The sequence below is a fragment of the Schistocerca gregaria genome, chromosome 6 (genome assembly GCF_023897955.1).
Source record: "Schistocerca gregaria isolate iqSchGreg1 chromosome 6, iqSchGreg1.2, whole genome shotgun sequence".
Taxonomy (NCBI): domain Eukaryota; kingdom Metazoa; phylum Arthropoda; class Insecta; order Orthoptera; family Acrididae; genus Schistocerca; species Schistocerca gregaria.
Genome location: NC_064925.1, coordinates 182,084,926 through 182,097,937, shown reverse-complemented (window position 1 = coordinate 182,097,937; position 13,012 = coordinate 182,084,926).

The window sequence follows — 13,012 nt, the reverse complement described above, 5'->3', positions numbered from 1 at the left end:
CACTTTTCATTGTCAAACCTAGACGTACCAGGAGTCACATACCACTCCAACTTCGCACGCCCCATATCATTACAGAGCCTCCATCAGCTTGAAGTCCTCTGCTGACATGGAGAGTCCATGGGTTCATGAGGAAGTCTCCATACCCTATTTCGTCTAACCGCTCGATACAATTTGAAACGCGACTCGTCCGCCCAGGCAACATGTTTCCAGTAGTCAACAGTCCAATGTAGATGTTGAAAGGCGCACGTGAGGCGTAAAGCTATATGTCGTGCAGTCATCAAGACTACACGCGTGGCCCTTCCGCTCCGAAAGTCCATATGAATGATGTCTCGTTAAATGGTTCGCACGCTGACACTTGTTGGTGGCTCAGCATTGAAATCTGCAGTAAACTGCGGATGGGTTTCACTTCTGTCCGTCGAACGATTCTCTTCAGTCGTCGCTAGTCCCATTCATGCAGAATCTTTTCCAGGCAGCAGCGATGTGGAGACTGGATTTTTTACCGGATTCTTGATATTTACGGTACACTCTTGAAGTGGTCGTACGGGAAAATCCCCACTTCATCGCTACCTTCGAGATGTTGTGTCCCCCATCGTCCGTGCGACGACGATAACACCACGTTTAGAGTCAGTTAAATTTTGATGAACTTCCATTGTAGCAACAGTAACCGATGTAACAACTGCGCTAGACTATTGTCTTATAGAGGAGTTGTCGACCGCAGTTTACATGTGTGCCTGTTTACATATCTTTGTATTTGAATATGCATGCCTATACTAATTTCTTTGCCGCCTCAATGTATTTTCCTTTTCATATTTCGCTGTAATTTGTTCGCGTTAGAATGGCCACCCCGCCCCCTCCACCCCTTGCAGGGTCTTAGCCGCTCTGGAAGTAAATTAGATTTTTCGATTTCAGATCCAGAAATTCATCACATTGCTGTCTGCTGTCCAGCATTTGGTTGCCGCATAAGTTTGGCCGCCTGTCCAACTGACCTACAAACCGATGCAAAAAGTGCCACAAAACAACATTCCACCGTTACGGCTCTTCAATGAAAAAGAAGAAGAATGGCTTTAATATCTCACATCTCGCCCAGTTCCAAGCGTACTGTCAAGTTCGTCGAACTCAAATGTTTTTATGAAATATTCACTGTCTGCCTCAGGAATCCCTGTGTTTCGTTCAATTCAAAAACGTTCCCCTACGTCGTCTCCGAGGCACTTTCCTATGGTGAAGTAGTAGACGCGTACTTCAGTATTACGAGCATCATATTCAAGTCAATTCAGCGAGATTCCAATTCTGACGTCTTAAGAAAAAGTCGGAATAGACGTGCCGTCAGTGGTATACCGACTTACAGGGTCTCACTAGCAGATGGAAATTCAAGTGTAGTTGTGACAACTTTTATAGTGTAATGATGATCCGTTATGCGATCATATATAGTCTTCCTGACAGCAGAATTAGAAAACAGATTATCAAGTACTCAGATCCTTCGCTACAGCAACAATTCGAATCCGGTGCCAAAACCGCCGAGAAACTTGATCAGGTCCCGATTTGTCGATTCGAGTCGCCCCTTGCCCGCCCCACTCAGTGGCCACTACGAGCGATCACACAGACGCCCAGACAGAATAGTAAACACGTAGCCATGCCTGTAGGGCTAGTGAAGTCTTGCCCTAGCTGTTTTGCTCTCCATAAGCGGCAAGATTGTCAGTGGTTCAACGCGACGGGTTACTCATGTGGATAGAAAGGCCATGTCCAGGCAATTTGATTGCAACGGCAAAAGAAAGCAAATTTTGCCCGCTCTCGCAACAAGTCTCATACATATTATGCGAATGCCATATTTTCAAAAACCGACTACAGGCATTAGCATTAATTCAGGTAAGGTTGTGCCCTCATCTCACCCCAGTGCAGTGCGACACCATTCCAACAAACTATTTGTAACACTGCAAATTTCTTGTCGTCGTGTTGACTTTCAATTGGACGCAGGTTCTTGTGTAACTTTGCTTAATCGTGACACGTACGAACAGTTAGGCTCACCACGCCTGTCAAAATGTACCATGCACCTCACTCCATACAGAAGACGGAAAATCCCAGTAGTTGGTCAGTGTCGTTTGCCTGCCACTTAGAAATCTGACAATAGGACGGTGAAATTTACTGTGTTGCAATCAAGAGACAGTGAAAATATTTTTAGCTTAGATTCGTTTGACTTGTTTGGCCTTAGCATCCAAGACAATGTACTTTCAGTGACTGCTTTTAACACAAAATACATAATAGCTAGTTTGATTAAAGAATTTTTGAACTCTTTTCTGATGGACTTCGAAAAGCTCATAATTATGTAGCTCACGTTACCCTGAAAGAAAATGCACAGCCTATTTTTTCCGAGCTCGGCCAGTTCTTATTGCTTTACGAAACAAAGCAGCCAGTGAATTAAAAGAATTGCAAGACGGTGGTGTGATTACTCCAATCCAAGCTAGTCAGTGGGCAAGTAGTCTGTTTTTGATGCATTCGAATTCGTGTGTCCTTCAAAACTACAGTCAATCCTGAGACAAAAATTGACAAATATCCATTGCCTCGCCCTGAGGAACTTATGGACAGGCTTGGCTTAGACCTTTACTTTTCTAAGATAGATTTGCGTGATGTTTATTTACGAATACCACTAGATGAAGAATCACAAAAAGTGTTTGTTGTTAATACACAATTAGGTCTGTTAAAGTAAACTCCTGGAAATTGAAATAAGAACACCGTGAATTCATTATCCCAGGAAGGGGAAACTTTATTGACACATTCCTGGGGTCAGATACATCACATGATCACACTGACAGAACCACAGGCACGTAGACACAGGCAACAGAGCATGCACAATGTCGGCAATAGTACAGTGTATATCCACCTTTCGCAGCAATGCAGGCTGCTATTCTCCAGGGAACACGATCGTAGAGATGCTGGATGTAGTCCTGTGGAACGGCTTGCCATGCCATTTCCACCTGGCGCCTCAGTTGGACCAGCGTTCGTGCTGGACGTGCAGACCGCGTGAGACGACGCTTCATCCAGTCCCAAACATGCTCAATGGGGGACAGATCCGGAGATCTTGTTGGCCAGGGTAGTTGACTTACACCTTCTAGAGCACGTTGGGTGGCACAGGATACATGCGGACGTGCGTTGTCCTGTTGGAACAGCAAGTTCCCTTGCCGGTCTAGGAATGATAGAACGATGGGTTCGATGACGGTTTGGATGTACCGTGCACTATTCAGTGTCCCCTCGACGATCACCAGAGGTGTACGGCCATTGTAGGTGATCGCTCCCCACACCATGATGCCGGGTGTTGGCCCTGTGTGCCTCGGTCGTATGCAGTCCTGATTGTGGCGCTCACCTGCACGGCGCCAAACACGCATACGACCATCATTGGCACCAAGGCAGAAGCGACTCTCATCGCTGAAGACGACACGTCTCCATTCGTCCCTCCATTCACGCCTGTCGCGACACCACTGGAGGCGGGCTGCACGATGTTGGGGCGTGAGCGGAAGACGGCCTAACGGTGTGCGGGACCGTAGCCCAGCTTCATGGAGACGGTTGCGAATGGTCCTCGCCGATACCCCAGGAGCAACAGTGTCCCTAATTTGCTGGGAAGTGGCGGTGCGGTCCCCTACGGCACTGCGTAGGATCCTACGGTCTTGGCGTGCATCCGTGCGTCGCTGCGGTCCGGTCCCAGGTCGACGGGCACGTGCACCTTCCGCCGACCACTGGCGACAACATCGATGTACTGTGGAGACCTCACGCCCCACGTGTTGAGCAATTCGGCTGTACGTCCACCCGGCCTCCCGCATGCCCACTATACGCCCTCGCTGAAAGTCCGTCAACTGCACATACGGTTCACGTCCACGCTGTCGGGGCATGCTACCAGTGTTAAAGACAGCGATGGAGCTCCGTATGCCACGGCAAACTGGCTGACACTGACGGCGGCGGTGCACAAATGCTGCGCAGCTAGCGCTATTCGACGGCCAACACCGCGGTTCCTGGTGTGTCCGCTGTGCCGTGCTTGTGATCATTGCTTGTACAGCCCTCTCGCAGTGTCCGGAGCAAGTATGGTGGGTCTGACACACCGGTGTCAATGTGTTCTTTTTTCCATTTCCAGGAGTGTATTTGCGTTTGTCCTTCGGCAGCGCCTCCGCACCTGCCATATTCCAACGTTACTTGCAACAGCTGACTGCTGAAGTGGGGTTCTGTTTAAACTTCCTTGACGAAATTGTGTCAGGTCGTACGCCAGAAGAACTGTTGTCTAATTTGTGCAGTCTTCTTCGTGTAATTTCACATGCGGGACTCAAGTGTCGTCTCGAAAAGTGTGACTTTTTTCAGACACAACTACATTACTTAGGTCATGTGATAAACAGTCAGGGTATGCATCCACTCCAGTCTCATTTGCTTGCAATCTCTGACCTGCCCGTTCCTCGCTAAGTGTCTGAACTGCAGTCATTGCTAGGCAAGTTACATACTTCATTCGTTTTATTCCGAACGCTTCACTAACCGCTGCCCCATTGCATCTCTTGCGTCTAAAAATTTGCTTTTCGTGTTTACCAAAGAGTGTCACGACGCATTTCAAAAACTGAAAAATGTCTTGCTCAGTAACAGATATTGATCCTGCTAGACCAGAGATTTTGCATGTAGACGCTTGGTATTGCGGAACCGGAGCAGTGCCTTCGTGCAGAATTGGTGCACAAGACAGACCTATTGCTTTTGCCTGAAGGTTGTCAACTCAAACTCAGTGCAATTATTCACAGATTGAAAACGAAGCTCCCGCTGTTTTATGTGGTGTGATAAACTTCCATCACTATCTATTTGGTCGCAAGTTCTATTTAGTGACAGTTCACAAGTTTTTTCAGTCATTGATTCATCCATCAAAGCATTTTCCTATAAGTACTAATCAAAATGTTGCAACGTTAGGCTTTGCTTTTATTCTAGTATCAGTACGAAACCATGTACAGACGTACGGCACAGACTGGCAATGCTGACGCCCGTTCTCGCCTTCTGATCGGTTCCGACTCTGATTTTGATTCCACTGTCACATCTAGTTGGCAGACCGATGCTCAGGACTCTGAATTGCTGCAGTATTTCCTTTGAAGCGGACCCTGATCTGAAGATTTTGTTGCATTACATTCTGACGTCTTGCCCACGCTCATTAAACATAATTCGGAACTTAGTAGTGCTCCGATACTTTGCTCGTCGCCATAACTTATCAGTACTACAAGGTGGGATCTTAGTACAATCTGAGAGTGGATAATGGCGAGTGCTCATTCCCACAGTGTTGCAAAAGAATGTGTTACAACTGCTTTACCAAAGATATTGGGGAATTGTTCACACTAAACAGTTTGCACGTCGGCACTGTACTTGGCAGTATATGGACGCCCACAATGAACATATGACGTCACACTGTGACACATGCGCGGAAAACCAGTGCGCTCTGCCACAGACATTCGCAGCTTGGCCTAAGACGGCAACGAGTGCACATAGACTTTGCAGAACCATTTTGCGAGACTCTATTAGCAAGTTCCCATTTGCGGTTCCTATGAACTGTACTACGTCACGTAGCACCATCAAGTGTTGTTGTCAGTTTTTTGCATTGAAGAATCGCCTGAAGTCATTGTTACGAACAACAGACCTCAGTTCACGTCACATGACTTTAAAAAATTTTGAAACAAACTGGAATTCGTCAAGTAACAAGTGCTCCGTTTTACTCGCAGTCCAACGGAGAAGCGGAACGCATTGTTCGCACCTTCGAGCAAGAAATGGTCAAGCTACGCACCTCCAACACACGGGAACTGGCGCTGCCACTCTTTCTCGCTGCTATCGCTCCCACCACCGCGACGGACCGTCACCGGCGGAACTTCTTCATGGTAGCCGCCATCGGACGCTGTCGCACTTGCTCCACCCACCGCAGTATCCGGCGCCGCAGATGGTCTACAAGTATCGTTCTGCACCGGGTAATCTTGTTTTGTACAGAGTATTTGGCTGACGTCAGCGATGAGAGCGAGGCGAGATCCAGAAATACATTGGCACAAATATGTATCTAATTGCAGGTCGGTTTTCGACGCCGTCACCAGAATCTAATTCGCATTTGCCTTTTGCCCCGTGATTCTGCTGCTTTTCTTCCCCCAGACTCACAGCCTCACGGGACCACGCGGCCTTCGCAGGCGTCCGCTGGTGCCGCCACAAAACTCGAGGACGAGCCAATGGACCCCAGAAGACGTCCTTAGCACTGGACATGTGTCCTGAACAGTGTTTTCGAGGGGACGTTCGTCTGCTCTCGAAAGCAGATGGCGGGGTACGGGCAGGAGTACACCGTCCTCCACAGCTCCCGTTCGGGGCACATCTCTACCTCCAGCTTACCGCCTCCCCATCCCCCCCCCCCGCCCCCCCGCTGGCGTAGCCCTCTGGGAAATTTTGTAGAGCTGGCGCTGATGTAGGGGCGCCTACGACAAGAGTAGACCAATACACTCTCCCAAGCTATGTACAGATTACGCCCCCTGGACAGCGTGCATATAGGCGTCACTGCCGACCGAGCTGTCTCAACTTCTCAATCTCAGTACCTCAGTACGTCGCATCTCGACTCAGTTCGCATTGCAACTCAATACGTCGCACTGCACTCTTGTCTTCGCATCTAGCTAGGAGGGAACGTCAGTAATTGTGTATAGTTGTGACACGCACACGGACTAGATTCAAGAATTAGTACCAAAGATTTTCAGATTAGACATAATTAAAATTAAGTATTCAATTGGTTGTCATAATAAAAGAGTATTTTAAGCACGTGTGCATTTAGTGACGCAGTGAAAGAAAACTGGCCACCCACCTTTGATACAGCCATCTCCACATCCAGCTAGCAAACATAATACATTAAAAGCGGGCACAGCCACAACACTCTTCATTTCATTGAAGGTTGTTTTGGTTTTCCTATATGCTGAGTCAGTCCACCGATACTTATTTCTTTTTCGATTTATTCCTACTTTCACCGCCCATCTGGAGTATTTCTTCTGTTGTCTGTGATTTCCTCGCAATTGCCTTTCTTGTACCTACGGTTTCCCTTCCCACCATTGCTATGGCCCATTTTAGACCTCTCCATTCCTCTTCAACTGAACTGACTACTGTGCTATTCCTTATCGCAGTATGTACAGACTTAGAAAACTTGAAGCGTATTGCTTTATACCTTAGTACTTCCGTATGACACTTCATTGCACATTTATTCTTCCTGAATAGACTGTTAAACTTTAACCTACTCTTCACCTCTACTGAATTGTGGCCTCAATGTATATCTGTTCCTGGGCACGAATTACAATCCAGTTTCTGATTTCGGAATTTCCGCCTGATCATGATAGAATCTAACTGAAATTCCCACGTACCTCCTCGCCTTTTCCGAGTTTACCTTCTGATTTGCGATTATTGAACAGGATATTCGCTATTGCCAGCTGAAATTCGTTGCAGAACTCAATTAGTCTTTCTCCTCTATCATTCCTAGCACCAATACCGTCTTCTGTAGAACTTTTTTTTACTCCTTCCACTACAACCACGTTCCAGCCCCCCACGACTACTACATTTTGATCTTCCCTTGCCTTTTCAGTTTCCTCATATACTTTCTCTACCTCTTCATCTTCAGCTTGCGACGTCGGCATGTATACTTGAACTATCGTCTTCAGTGCTGGTTTGCTGTCGATTGTGATTAGGATAAGCCTATCACCGAACTGGAAACAATTATTCACTCTGTGCCCTACTTTCCGATTCATAACGATTTCTTCTCCCGTTATACCGCTTTCTGCTGCCGTTGATATTACACAATACTCATCTAACCAGAAATAATTGTCTTCTTTCCATTTCAGTTCAATTATCCGCACTATATCTAGATTGAGCCTTTCATTTTCCTTTTCAGATTTTCTAGCTGCCCTGTCATGTTCAAAATTCTGACGTTCCACGCTCCCACTGCTAGAACGTTATTCTTTTATTGTTTATTTAATCTTCTTCTCATGGTCACCCCTTTGGCAGTCCCCTCCCAGAGATCCGAATTGGGTCTATACCGGAATATTTTGCCAATGGAGAGATCACTATGACACTTTTTCATGCCCTGTGGATACACATTATGTTTCTTTAACGCAGTGGGTTCTGTTGTCTTCAGAATCCTCATGCCGTTGATCATTTTTGATTCTTCTGCCTTTGCGGACAGTTTCCCACCCCATGATAAAGAGATTGCCCTGAATCTCTGTTCGCAGTTGCGCCGTTTTTCACAAGGCATTTGGCTGATTGAGAGTGGTTTCTCATGCTGGAAGTTTTCGGTCGCCATTGTGGTGATTATTCTTTAAAATTAAGTGGTGGTGTGGTTAGAAGCTAGGAGAGAGAACGTTTTGATTAGATGCTACCCTTAGACCCTTAGACAGGGACTGAAAGTTTCAGTTATAACAGAAACTGGAATACAGTTATTACTACTTTGAAATGAAGAGGCTATCATAGGAGAGGAACTCGTGCTGGGACCTTCCATCCCAACCACCAGTACGGGTGAGAGCTTCTGGATGGCCGTCGGTGGATGTGGACATGCAGCAGTACTTCACCTCAACGCATCCCACACGATCTCGATGGGATTTAGGTAGGGGGAGGAAGGTGTTGTATTACGAGTTAGCACATCTCGGCTTTTGAGAGTACGTTCAGCATTGTCGAATATGACCCTTTCGGTGGTCCTGGTTTTACCATATGGGGACGCGTGGGTTTACTGACCTCCAAATCTTTTAACACGGTACAAATTTTGCTCTCTGTTATTGTAAAACTGTCCTTATTTCCTTTGTCTGTCATTTTAGGGGTGTGTTCATTCCTGCCTTCGTTTTAATGCAAGACTGTGCACACCACAACGAAATGCCCTGGGGGACGAGCGCATGGAAAGAGAGGATATTCAGTGAATGGACTGGTATGTCCTTCCCCTACTTGAATCTCATACAGCACATGTGGGATGCGTTGGGATAATGTATTGCAGCACATCCACAAGCAAAAACTACCGTCCAGCAGTTGTTAACAGCGCAGACAGAGGAGTGGGACACCCTACCACAACAACTCCTTGCCAAAATTGTAGCATGCATGGGAGCACATTGCACAGCACGAATTGTCATCGTTGATGACCCCTCACTGTATTAAGAAACACGCCCCAACAGTTTCATTGTCCTGGGGACCATCATGAATCACCGTGACTTCATTGTAGAGATTGTCTCACTGTGTTTTTCTTTGAGTTACCTGAAGTACGTGAAATAAATATTAAAACACAGGGACTGATAGAATTGTAGCTTTGACGGTGGGTCATGAGTCCGATGTGGATTACTCAATGGGTAAGATTCCTGGCACTAGTACAAAAGCTTGTCGTTCGAGTTCTGGCCCCAAGCACAATTTCAACCCGTGAATTATTTAAAGTGAGTACCCTGCGCTGTGTAGTAGAAGTATCATTCTTGGAACCAGCGTATTCTGTGCCTGAGACATTTGACCTCAGCTTCATTACTCCCTGGTGTACTCGTCTAGCGAGCTATGCAACAGAGTTTCTGTAGCTTATTTCACAAGGCACCATTTGGTGCATGGATATCTTGTAATTAGGGCCATACATCCGTGTTCTTGATCCGCTGGAAAATCTGTTATCCTGTATTCGCGGTCCTTACGAGAGATAGATGTTGATGAATGTAGGATTGTTTTGTCGTCTGTCATATCTTTCTCAATAGTGTACCAGTGTAAAATATTCCTATTGGAGCACAAAATAAGCGAATATGTTCCTATTCGTTAAAAAACTCTGGTTGAAAATTGAGGTAACATTTGCTTCATTCTATTACCTTCGACAGCATCATTATAAATATTCAAAACAATTTGGCATGCGAAACTGTCCAAAAGAACAGATAACACACGCACTATGTGATAAAAAGTCATCGGACACATCCAAAATATACGTTTTTCTTATTAGGTGCATTGTGCTGCCACCTACTGCCAGGTACTCCATATCAGTGACCTCAGTAGTCGTTAGACATCGTGACAGAGAAGAATGGGGCGCTCTGCGGAACTCACGGACTTCGAACACGGTCATGTAATTCGGTGTCACTTGTGTCATAAGTCTGAGACAGTAGAATGGGACTCTCCGCGTAAATCGTTGACTTTAAAAACGGTCATCTGATTGGGTGTCACTTGTGTCATACGTCATAACGCGAGATTTCCACATTCCTAACTATCCCTAGGTCCACTGTTTCCGATGTGGTAGTGACGTGGAAACGTGAAGGGACAGGTACAGCACAAAAGAGTACAGGCCGACCTCGTCTGTTGGCTGACAGAGACTGTCGACAGTTGAAAAGGGTCGTAAAGTGCAATAGGCAGACATCTATTCAGACCATCACACAGGAATTCCTAACTGCATTAGGTTCCACTGCAAGTACTATGGCAGTTAGGAGGGTGGTGAGAACACTTGGGTTCCAAGGTAGAGGACTGCTCATAAGCCACAGACAACGGCTGTAAAAGCCAAGCGACTTCTCGCCTGGTTTAAGGTGCGTAAACACTGGACGACTGAACGGTGGAAAAACGTAGTGTGGAGTGACGAATCACGGTACACAATGTGGCGATCCGATGGAAGGGTGTGGGTATGGCGAAAGCCCAGTGAACGTGACCTGCCAGCGTGTGTAGTGCCAACACTAAAATTCGTATGCGGTGGTGTCATGGTATGGTCGTTTACTGCTTTGAGGGGGCTTGCACCCCTTGTTGTTTTGTATGGCACTACATTGATGTTTTAAGCGCCATCTTGCTTCCCACTGTTGAAGAGCAATTCGGGGATGACTGTTGCATTTTTCTACACGATCGAACACCTGTTCATAATGCTGTATCGGAGTGGATACACTATACATCCCAGTAATGGAATGGCCTGCACTGAGTCCTGATCTGAGTCCTAGAGAACACCTGTGGGATGTTTTGGAATGCCGGCATCGTGCCAGCCCTCACCGATCGACAACTATACGTATCCGCAGTGTAGTACTGCTTGAAGAATGGGCTGTCATTCCCCAAGAAATCTTCCAGCACCTTAGTGAACGTATGCCTGCGAGAGTGGAACATGTAATAAAGGATAAGGGTGGGTCAACACCATATAGAATTCTAGCACTACCGATGGAGGGCGCCACGAACTTGTAAGTCATTTTCAGCCAGGTGTACTGATACTTTTGATCAGATAGTGTCTATATATAATTAAAACGATGACGGCCAGTGATCCCTACAGTGGCGATTCACACCACTCTCTAATTTCTGGAATCGGCGTGATGCCGTGATTAATGAGACTAATGAGCAGGTGAATTATGTCAGTAGTTTGTGGCATAAAGCTGAAATTTGGGTCTGAGAGAGGGCATGCTAGGGCATTCCGTGCGATTGTGGTGACCAGTGTGTTCGAGTGGCGTAGTGGTCTGCGCTGCTGCTTAGTAAACAAGAGACCATTTTTCCAATCCTCGTCCGACATGGTATGTTTAGTGTCAGTTTCAAACTCAAACCTAATATACATGCAGCCAGGTAAAGATATCTCCATCTCCACGTCTCATTATTTGACGTTCCTACCCACATGAGTGGACCTAAAAGTTATGTCAATTACTTTTCTTCTTCCTGTATTCCTGCTGATAGATACCCTATTCATATTCAAGATGCATAGATTAATCTCCAGTAGAATTTTGGGTAGGTGCTCACTTCTGATGTTTCTGTTGTTCCTCCCCCGCAATAGGTTGTGGTGATTGGCATGACAACTAATCAGACGTTTATTCAGCTGTTAGTAACTATCCTCCACTCTCTGGGAAGCAGGAATACTATTGTAGTAAGGCTTCCTTGCTCACGTTGTGGTCACAATGTTCCTGGAAGAGGAATCCGCCATTGGGTTTAATAAAATTCCTCTGTAGTTTTTTGGTTTCCAAAGTGATACCTATTGGGTGTACAAGAGACCATGTCTTGACCTGTAGTGTCTCCTATTCCCAGGGAGATACCTTGGGCACCAGTTCCTTGAGACACTCCACTGTTCCCATCTCTTCACAGACAAAAATAACATCATATCAGTCTAGATATACCGGAATGAATATGGGTACTCTACCTACGCCTCCGCCCTCCCCAGAATCTTCTCAAAGACAGCTGTGTTAACAAGCTCCATTTGCTGCAAAGTGATATTGACTAGTAAATGCGCCTGTTGGAAATCACCGTTCCAGTTTCCTGTGTCGGCTTTTCCAGGCCCGTTTATCCTGAGAAATGTCAGTATTAGACTCCTTCCTTTTTCTCTTGTCTCCTTAGAGGTAGAAGGACTCTGAACACCCATTTTACTGTGAGACAGCCTTGTTTTGGAAGTGTTAGGTTGGAGACCTTTTACTTCCATCCATTTATGTTTAAGAAGCTATTCTTTAAGTTCATTTCCGTTTGTTCTTTGAGAAGCTTTCTGCTCTGAGCCGCAGACAAGGAATCGACCTTCACCTGGCACAACTTTTGAATAAACCGATTTACGTTTCTACTTTTTCGGCCTGACATTGATTGCTAGAGTACGTTAGATGACCTCACGAGGGATGTTGTGCCAAATTCTGTCCAAATAGAGCGCTAGATCGTCAAAATGAGGAACTGGTTGGAGGGCCTCCGCATAATGCTCCAAATGTTCTCAGTTGGGGAGAGGTCAGGAGACTTTGCTGGCCAATGTAGGGTATGCCAAGCACGAGGAGATGCAGTAGAAACTCTCGCCTGGTGCTCGTGGGCATTAACGTCCTGAAATGTAAGTCAAGGATGGGGTGCTGCGATGGGCAAAGAATGAGATGTAGTATATCGTGGACATATCGATGTGGTGTAAGTGTGCCTTACATGACAACCAAAGGAGTCCTACTATGAAAACGAATGGCACACCAGATTACTCCTGTTTGTCAAGCCTCTTGGAATCTCATTGTTTTCAGTGATGAGTCCCACTTTGTACTGAACCTCGAGGAGCAGCAGAGACATGGCTGGAGATGTCGCGGTATGCGATGGGATTCAACATGATTGT